Raw genomic sequence first — 10914 nt, 5'->3', positions numbered from 1 at the left:
GGATAACACAAGAAGCCGAGGTAATGTGGTCGATGGCTTCAGATATTTCGGCGAGGTAACTGCAACATCCAGGATCAGCTTCGGTCAAATAGACCGACAACCGTCAAGAAGGAACTCGTCCATAAAGACAGATGCATCACCACGTAACAGTTCATGAATCAGACAGATTTGGCAAAACGAACTCTTTTAACGTTATTGTAACGATTGAGATTAAAAAAAAAACCTTGTGTTCGCTGGTTTTCACGACTTGACAAAGGAGATGCAAAACAGGATTATATGGTTAGCGCACTCGTCTCTGAGGCGGAGAATGAGGTTCGATTTCTGGTGGGAAATCATCACGTTCGAATCGCACGTTAAGCTGTAGGTCCACATGTTATACAAACGTTAACCAACCAATCATCAGGAAGAACATACATGATGATCTACGAAGTTTGGAGATTATCCAGAATGCTTTCACGTAGTTACCACGTGTGATGAATAATGGCTGTTTCATTTTAATCGTGAGAGTAAAAGGCAGTAGATGGAATGAACTCATTGTGAGGGTAAAAAATTGGTATAATGACCAACTTCAAGAGTTTCACGAGAGCTACCTCGCGTCTAAGCGATTAGTGTACTCGCCTTTGGCGCGGGAGATCCAGGTTAGATTCCCGGCGGGAGCTCATGTAGTTTGAATCCCACGTTAAGCTGTAGGTCTACGCCTCATATAGCCTCCCTGCTCAAAGTGACGCTAAATATATTTATAAAAAAAAAAATCACCTATAACTATTCTATCAGGCCTTGTTTCCATTTTGTACTAATACACAATAACACACTGAGCAAGGCTATGTGATAATATGTAAACAAAAAAAAAAAAAAAAAAAAAAATATCACGTAACAGTTATTGTGTTGAAACTGTTACGTGATACTTTTTTATTATTATTATTATTTTTTTTTACATATTATCACATAGTCTTGCTCAGTGTGTTATTGTGTATTAGTACAAAAAAATCAATGAATAGCTTTATGAACATGTATTTGTATCACGAAAGTTTAAGCGAAGCAAACGGATCATACATTGAGTGAAATTTTCAAAGCAAATTGATTCTATCTACAAAATTTCACTTTTCTAATGCTTAACATCATCGAGCGATTCTGCGTTACTTATTGACCGACTTTTGTATATTGAACAAATGTATTTGCAAATAACGCTAATCATATACCCGTGCACGTAAGTACCCTAAGGCTTGAAGCTGACATTTTTATTGAGCACCATTAGTTTTATTTCATCTGTTGCAGTTGTATGAGTGCGCATATTCACTTAAGCAAAATATATATATATATATATATATATATATATATATACATGTCGTATTCGGCCTGAATACTCAGCCCCAGGTAGCTGATTCCTTATTCGTGGTCATGCACTCACTCACCAGCCAGTACTTGTTCATTAATATTTGGCCAAAAAACAAATGTGTGTGCTGCAGCACCTCTCTATTTTTAGATATGCCCCCTGCGACTATTTTCTGTTTCCTAAACTGAAATTATCATTAAAAGGACGACGTTTCGACAATGTTGAAGACATCCAAGCAGCTGTGACAACGGCATTACGAAATATACCACAAACTGAGTTGCAGAGGTTGTTCTACTCCTTGCGTGATCATGTCACTCACTGTATTGACGCAGGAGGGATGTACTTTGAATAATAAACAGGTATTATTACATTATCTTTGTTTGTTTGTTCACAGTCATATCAACCTCATTACTTAATTGTCGGACGGTGTACACCAGAAGGCATTCTCTACAAAATTATTTGAATACGATCATAATTCAACACATTAATTGTAAATTTAACCAACTGGTTCCGGTACATTTAGGGAAATCAATAAAAGATTATGGGAAAATATATGGATACGTTTTTTTTTTTCAAATATTTATTATTTACAAGTAAAAAATAAATGCACCTTACTGAATAGATAAGTACTAAGATAACTATTATTACGAGATGACTAGAAACTTGACAGTATTAGAAACATTACTGTAACTTTGGTCCTTAATTCAGTGTATTTGCGTCATCTTCTTACTGCAGCCTCTGAAAGAAACGAGAAAAAAAAAAAAAAAAAAAAAGTCGCAAATTATTACTATCATAGACCAAAAACTATTATCCATTTTCAATGCAGTAAGTAATCATCATTTAGATATTTACTTTATTATATACAGTAAACTTTACTGAACAACCAATTTTATATATGTCTTGATAAAAATAATTATATATGATATTGAAAACCAGAAAGTCCAACATACACTAAAGCCATGCAAATAAACAAAAAATTTAAGGGTCTCACGTGAAAAGTGTAACAACACGAAATATGTAGAAAAAAAATCTTGTGAGAAATAAATCATACTACACAAATAGACAACTTATCACCACTAAAACGATATAACAAGCAAGCAAAATTACACTATACAGAACATTAATACGACCAGTAATAACAAATGGCTCCAAAATGGATCTTTAACAAGGAACACAAAATGAATATATAAAAATAGTGACAAAATGCACGTCTGTGCGGGGAATGCCCACGACGCTGGTATTTGAACATTTACGCTACTCAGTCCGTTCCCTCAACAGTTATATATTTTGTATCTTGTTCACTATAGCTTTGAAAATATTCCACAGTATTAACCTTTAAACGTCCATTGACGCAACTACTGCGTTAAGGCTTTAAACCTCAATAGCTCAGCCCCTAATTAAGGTAGAAAGATAATTTTGGCATCAATCTGTTTCTCAAGGACGAAGCTTTCCGTTGATATGCATCTTATGACGTGGGAATACCACGGAGGAGGAGAGGATATAATTAATTTTTTGTTGCCTTTTTTAATCATGATTTTCTGGGGGGCCATTCCCCCTTGGGGTACTCATAAAAATTGGTATGTGAAGCAATGAAATAGTCGTTCACTACTTGGTAACACCCTGTATGTGCACTTGTTGCTTATATGGGGGAGGAAGAGGGAGGTGCCGAATTTTTTGCGTCTTAGTTTTTTTTGACGTAAATTACATTTAATTTCAAGACGGTTCTATATAAGGTATCTTTCTACCAAATTGGTCTGCACAAATGTTACCTCATTGGAATCTGTTTTCCATAAGCTTTCCAGTAATGTTTCAGTCATGACTCTGGGATAATTAGGAAGCCCCAGGGCCCCCAACGTGAGTGTCTACGATTTCGTTCAAATCGCTGGCGGGCGTAGAAAGGATAATAAAAGAAAACTGACTAAAGCACCACATATATATTAATATAATTTTATCACTTCAGATAATAAATCTTCAATTTCAAAATGACATGCACACATATCTTCTGGGTTGAAATTAATATCATTATAAGTTAATGAAGTTACTTTTTGCCGACTTAAGAAGAAAATAGCAGAAAAACCTATATTGTTCGCAAAAATTGCCATCTTCATTGGGTATCGGTAACATCTTACAGTAGCACAAAAATCACTTGTACACTTTATACTTTTATTAACAAAAATACGTATCTTTGTTATACAGCATATATAATATATATGGCATATTTATATACAATACCTGGTCTTGAAAAAACAAAAGCAACTTTGTTTCGCAAAAGTGTCAGCTTGATTGTACCCACCCAAATCAAGCACAATCACTTCTCACCATCTCGATCCAGAATTCCGCTCCAAGTTATTATCATAAAGAAGGTCACCTTCAGTCCCATCAAGATTATTGGAAATTCCAGTTTATCTTAAACTTTTCATAAGTTCTTCCGATACTGACCGCCAAGCAACCAAAATCCAACGGCACACTTCTGACAAAGATGCACGTTGCAAACTGCCTCCTGGAGTTGAAGTTGCTTTGTTCGTGATGTAATTTCTATAGAATTGTCTTACACTAGCTTTGAATGGATGACTGACACAAGTTTCTCGTAAATTTAGTAGTGCGGTCTATATTCGCACGAGGCTTATATTCGTAGAAATACAGTATAAATACGGTATATATATATATATATATGAGAGAGAGAGAGAGAGAGAGAGAGAGAGAGAGAGAGAGAGAGAGAGAGAGAGAGAGAGAGAGAGACAGATAGATATATATAATCGACATAAAGTAAGTATAATACAAAAAAGAAAATCTTTATTTAGGACTAAAAGCGACCCAGAGAAAGAAATGACGTTTCGACGTTAATCCTTCCCTTCTTCATAATGTGAACCTTCCGTTTACATAAGAGTATTACGATTACAATCAAATTCAAGGACCAGTGTGTATTAAACGACTCATTAAATTTGGACCATATTTATTTGTGTGATAATCCTGTAATGTGTGTGTTAACAAAAAGTGAAGTTTAAAGTGTATACTCGAATATTTACTTGAATGTGGAAAGGAAGGGAATATCAGTATGAATGAAAACATTGTGATACAACATATTGTTGAACCACGAGTGGTCAAAAGAACAAAACGTTCGACAAAATACACTCGGAGAAATAGTTTTCTCGAACATTGCATAGGAATAAATTTCAACCTATAAAAACGACTTTAACAAAACTTACTAAACGTCTTTTAAAAAAATGTCTAAGAATATCGTTTTAAAGAGAACTAAATATTGACAAAGATCATAGGAAAAAAATGAGCTATAATTGGGATCATACAGACAAATCATGATGGTGGAGACGGAAAACAACAAAGAATAAACAATTTTGGCGTTCAAGATAAATTAAAATACCAAGGTTTTGCAAAGTAATTGAGAGTGAAATAGGGACAGGTGCTTCAAGGCTAAGAATCGTTGGAAAAGTGATGAACGATTCAAACGATTGCTGCTGCAGTAAAAGTAAAGGGATCTGCTACGAAGAAATAAACAATTAGTAGTTTAACGACGATATATGTTACAGGAGACCAAAGTAGAAGACACGTATTTAGGCGTTTGGGCCCATACGCAGAAATTTCCGAAATAGGGGGCCCCAAAGTGGCCCTACATGCAACAACTAGGAAGCGAATGAAGTTACTTGTACACAACCGATTTGGCTGGACATATACCGACCCCAGCCAAATCGGTTGTGTACAAGTAACGTCATTCGCTTCCTAGTTATAGCATGTAGGGCCACTTTGGGGCCCCGTATTTCGGAAATTTCTGCGTATGGGCCCAAACGCCTAAATACGTGTCTTCTACTTTGGTCTCCCGTAACACATATCCCGACCCCAGCGAAATCGGTTGTTTACACTTAAGACCGTTTCCTCGTAAGTTATATGAAAGGAATCCTATGTTTATGGGTACCATATTGTACAATAAACTTCCTCAGTATATCCGAAGGACAGAACAAAAAGGAGAATTCAAGAGGTTAATGAAAACATATCTGCTGCAGCACTGCTTTTATTCTGTAAATGAATTTTTATATATGTAAGTGAACTTGTCTATTGATAGTTTTAGAAATATATATTGTTTTGTACTGCTTTTATATCGTAGATGTAGCATAGTAGTTTAATTCAATAGGTATGTATTTGTCATTACTACGTATTTTATGTATTTGTACCTTTGACGAGTCTTATCCATACGCACGTAATCGTGGAATATGTATGACTAAAAAGACGAAATAAATAAATGAATGAATAAACAAGAGGATATAAGTGAAGCAAAGCAAAATATTACGACAAGCGTCTAATCAACGCACTCCTGATAACGAGACCTGACAATAAATGGACACAGCGTCCAGTGTTTGAATAAACGAAATGAATTTTTTCTGTATAACGGACCAGAATTATGCCCCTTACGCTAAGGCCCGGATGACTGAGGTAAGTGAATGATGGTAGAATGAGAATGTAGGAGGAAACGAAAGTACCGCCGAGAAAACCCACGGATACGATGTTGTCCAATAGAAACTTACTACGCCGGGGATCGAACCAGAATTTCCACGCACCAGAAGTAAGCGCTCTAGCACTGAGTTACCTGTCCCCCCCGGTCTTGTTTCAATAAATGTATTACGTATGTGCAAGTGTTTCAACGTTTTTATTAAACGGTATCGCATCGCATTTTCCGATGCGAAAACACGGAAATGTGATACAAACTGAAAAATGTATCGCAAATTGCGATGCATCTTTGCATCTTTCATTATTACCACGGAAGCTAGAATAAGAAGCAAACTGGAAAAAAAATATTACTATTATTTCAAGAAACTTTTCTTTAAAGGGTAGGTTGCTGCAAGAAAAAAAAAATCCCTCGACTTGGGGTCACAAAACAGTTTTCCATTCTGTCTTTCTTTCCCTTTGTAGGTTTGTTGGTAGTAGGTCATCCTGAAGACCTTTCCAGGTTTCGGGTCATCCTATCCTTGTTTCTGAATGTATAATAAAAAAAATATCCCTTGAAGGAAAAGCGCATTGCCAGCAGAGGAAACAAGTTCGAACTATATTGGATCTAGTCGATATATGGCGTAGTATAAATGGGGCTTGGATATGGTTAGTAAAACACGAAGTGCGTACAGCAGATCACTGAAACAGTAACGGCATTCTTCAGCGCCGAAAATATAGAAAAATACACTCGTCTTTCTCTGTCTTTTCTTTTCGCTTTTCATTTGAAATACTGATATACCGGATGCCTATTTACACCTCTTGTAAACACCAACATACATTATTTGCAAGATTTCCCCTCACGAGACGCTACGATCCTAACTCCAAAAACATCCCGACCAAATAATAATAATACATTCATAAAAGAAATCCAATAAACATGAAAGTAATTCATAATTTCATTCAAAATGTGAAGTGTGTTCGTACTTAGTGGAATGCTTTTATGAATCTATAATTACTCATTATAGTACATAAAGTGCGATACAAAATTTACAAATTGAAATTTGTATCGCAATTTGCCACACAAAATGCAAATTGCAAAAACAGAACGCTGATTATATATATATTACAATTTAAGTGCCATACGTATTTGTATTTATGGGGATATGCCAATTCATTGATTAGCTCGAAAGCAACTTCTACTGTTTAAACGTGTGTATAATGAACGTACAGTCCAACTCTCAATTTAACACAAAGATCTTACGGAGTACAACTGTTTGATGGTTTGATGTACAGATGGTGATCAGAAAAATGGAAACACCTGAACGAAATTGCAACTTACCAGATTAATATGGTGTCGGGCCACCTTTCGCCTTCAGAACAGCCTTGATGCGACGTGGTATGGAGGCATAGAGGTCCTGAATGGCAGCAAGTAGAATTTTACACCATTCCTCGTGCAGGGCATCGGTCAATTCTGTGAGAGAGGATGGAGGTGGAAATCGTCGCCGGAGTCGTGTTTCCAAGACGGACCACAGATGTTCAATTATGTTGAGATCTGGGGATTGGGCGGGCCAGGGGAGGTGTTGAACTTCATCCCGATGTTCCTCAAACCACGCTGCAACAACGCCAGCTGCGTGAATGGGTGCATTATCATCCTGGAAGATGGCGTCATTGTCCGGGAACAACATCTGGACCATAGGATGCGAGTGGTCTCCTAAAATTGCGACATAATCGTTGGCAGTAACTCGTCCGCTAAGTGTGACCACAGGACATAATGAAAACCATGATATGGCGGCCCACAGCATCACCGAGCCGCCGCCATGATTTACAGTTGGGCGGAGAAACTGCAGATCATAAGCTTCTTTGGGCGTTCTCCACACATAAACACGGCCCGTGGTTGGGAATAGGGTGAAGGATGACTCATCCGACCATATCGCACGTTTCCAGTCCTCAAAGGTCCAAGTTGCATGGTCGCGGCACCATTTGCGGCGTGCGAAAGCGTTATGGTGCCTGATGAGCGGTTTGATCCGTGCAACACGACCCCGTAAGTTCATGTCATGTAATTCGCGGCGGACTGTGATTGTCGAAACAGGGTGGGGGAGGTGCTGATTGAGTTCCTCCGTCACTTGCTCCGCAGTGGCACGACGGTTCTGCGTGACAATGCGCTTTAATACTCGGCGTGACTTGTCACTCATGATTTTCTTCCGCCCACTGTTCCGCTTCCGCGATGTGCTTTTCCCGTGTGTTGTGTAGGCCGTCATCACCTTCGACACTGTCCCACGCGACACACCTAACACAGTAGCCACTGCCGTCACACTCACTCCACATAACCGCGCAGCAACAATTTGCCCTCTTTGAAAATCTGAGAGGTCTCCCATTTTACACTACCTCCGTCTGCTGCAGCCACTGGACACTGCTATTCCACTGCGCCTGACGTAGTATGGAGACCGACCTAACACGCCACCACCAGCGGTCCGGTGCTGCGGGAGCCACGACACCACTGCCAACCCATACATCTGACGTGTTGCCAACTACAGGTGTTTCCATTTTTCTGATCACCATCTGTATATATGCTCACATTCTGTGCTATATGTTAATAAAACTGTATATTAAAACGTTAATATTACAAAGTACAACTGTACATATTACAGTCAGAGACAAAAATACATCAAAGTAACTGCGGACTGAAAAAGACAAAATTCTCATTGAAACTGCAATAAAACAACGATTTAACCATACTCTGTTTAGCTTAATTTTTAACTGTTAAACATACATGGATAAATATTGGAACGGCATATTTCAAAGAGATTACAGACCTCGATAGTTAACGCACTATTAACACATATCTTATGAAAAAAGTCAACTACACATATGTCAACTACAATAACTGTAAAAAAAACAAGACATAATTATACTATTAAAAATAATTCACATAGTATACTATTAAAAAAATTAATAGTAAAGATGTTAATATTCTAAATAACTTATAAAATTCCCTTGATTACCAATCAGGAAATAAGTTCGCAAGGCAATTATACGGTAAAGAAAATGAAAAGATAAATACACGAATAACTTAAATCTGCTCCTACAGGGCACGGTGGCTCAGTGGTAGAATACTTATTTCTAATGCGTGGGGTCCACGGCTCGATACTCTGCCAAGTAAGTTTGCGGTGGACAACATAGTGTCCGTGGGTTTTCTCGGGGTACTCCCGTTTCCTTCCACTTTTTCATTCCACCAATTCTTCCACCATAATTCACTTGCTTCGATCATCCTCTCCTGTAGGCTAAAGGGCATAATCGTAGGACGTGAAACTGAAAGCTTTCATTTCATTTAATTCTGCTCCTACCTTATCTAAGATTAATTTATGTAGTTCTCTAATTCTTAAACGAAGTTTGAACTTTTCTCGATGAATCACTCTGTATTATAAGTTTGAAAATTTCGAACTTACACTACAAAGACAAGTCTCAGACACACAAAAAATTATAATTTAATGAGCTGTTTTCGAAGATCAATAGGACACTTAGGCTCGTAATTTTCCCGAAGCTGGAGTTTCGCAGTAGTCGCTGAACTTTACTGACACTTTCATGAAAGAAGTGGTTCTTTAAAAAAATAAATAAATAAATAAATAAAAAAAATCCAATAACCTTTCTTTGACCTTCAAAGTCATTTAGCTCTCATTGGTATCTCCCCTTAAGTCAAGCATCAAATACCGATTAGTAGGTAGTATTAAGAAAAAGTATGATAAAAAGGACTTTTAAAGAACTAACGAACCCATTAATAGAAGAACGATACGTGTGCAAAGAAGGGATACTGATGACAACGCAACAAATATTCAATCCCATACAAACAACTTTACATTGAAAAGATTAACTTAGCCTGCCACGCGAGTATATGCTCCCTAAGGAATCGGTGCGTGCCTATGCATTAGAATGTCTCAACTTTAAAGGTGCTAGTCAAACAATGTGCTTGGCTTTACTAGCAAGTACGATTCACTATATCAAAACTTTTAGTCACAATCGTGCAATTATGTCATAGTCGGGTTAACGTTTCAAACACCAAACTCATTCACACTCGTCTTCTGTACGGACAAGTACATTTCTTATTATTATAAATAACTGAAGCATTGGAACGAAAAAAATAGAAATTACTTTCTCACGGAGACATATCACAAGCTGTTGAAGTTTGAATTAATTATATATTTATCAAAACCTCTCTTCTTTCTTCTTACTTTTCTCAAAACATACAGGGTGAGGCAAAAGACCAGCATCATTCTTTTATTTTTGAAAAAGTTTGAGGAAAGATGGATAAACTTTGGATTTGGGTAATTGGGGTAGGGGCGCATCAGATGGTGCCATCTGGCACCATCGTGCAATCCGCCATTTTGAATTCAGGTCCAATATTTTAAATGGAAATGGGCATATAGCATATGATTTTAGGCTAGAATTTTACCAGAAATACAATCTGAAGTTATTTTCCACCTAAGTTTAATCAGTAATGAAATTTTGTGAAGTGAACATTGAATGGTATCGTACAAGATATGCTGTATGTGTTCCCCGTTGTATGCTACGCATAACATTTTACGTAAGAAGTGGGTTAAGCTATATATAAAGGTGCAGTCCAATCAAATGTGAGCAGTACGTGAATATATATATTTGTTTCCGATGTGCTGAGTCTATTACTAAATTGCAGTCTTCGGAATCATAGTCGTCTTACTGTCATCTATGTCTTGAATACTGAACATTTTTCATGTCTTTCAGGATTTATTTCCATCTCAGCTGTGTAGTTTTGTATTCCTTCTCCCAATACCATTCCATTGTATTTACCTACATAGTATCATTCTGTGTTATATAGTGACAAAAACTAAAAGAAAAACATTAACCAGCTTCAACAAAAACTATAAAAAGTAGAAAGTAATAAACAGCGCGAGGATACTGAAAATAATAATAATAATAATAATAATAATAATAATAATAATAATAATAATAATAATAATAATAATAATAATAACAATAATAATAATAATAATAAGCGCTTAAAACCTGACAAATTACTCATTACAATCATCTATAAAAGCTCTTGAAGTCTATGCCAAGTCAAACAAATTAATGCTCAGTAAAACTACAATTCAAATTAATTTTATGCTAGG

At 36.8% G+C, this 10914-nt stretch overlaps 1 protein-coding gene across 1 annotated transcript in view; it reads right to left on the bottom strand.

Annotated features, from left to right (window-relative positions):
• Positions 1-1871: 1871 nt before the first annotated feature.
• LOC145674351 (uncharacterized) overlaps positions 1872-10914 on the bottom strand; it is a 46111-nt gene continuing 37068 nt past the window's right edge. The window contains exon 8 of the mRNA XM_081744291.1: positions 1872-2071. The gene's annotated coding sequence lies outside the window, so the exon portion shown is untranslated. The remainder of the gene's footprint in view (positions 2072-10914) is intronic.

Source organism: Thermobia domestica, chromosome 17 (genome assembly GCF_964235325.1).
Source record: "Thermobia domestica chromosome 17, izTheDome1.hap1.1, whole genome shotgun sequence".
Taxonomy (NCBI): domain Eukaryota; kingdom Metazoa; phylum Arthropoda; class Insecta; order Zygentoma; family Lepismatidae; genus Thermobia; species Thermobia domestica.
This window is presented reverse-complemented; position numbering and strand designations above follow the sequence as displayed.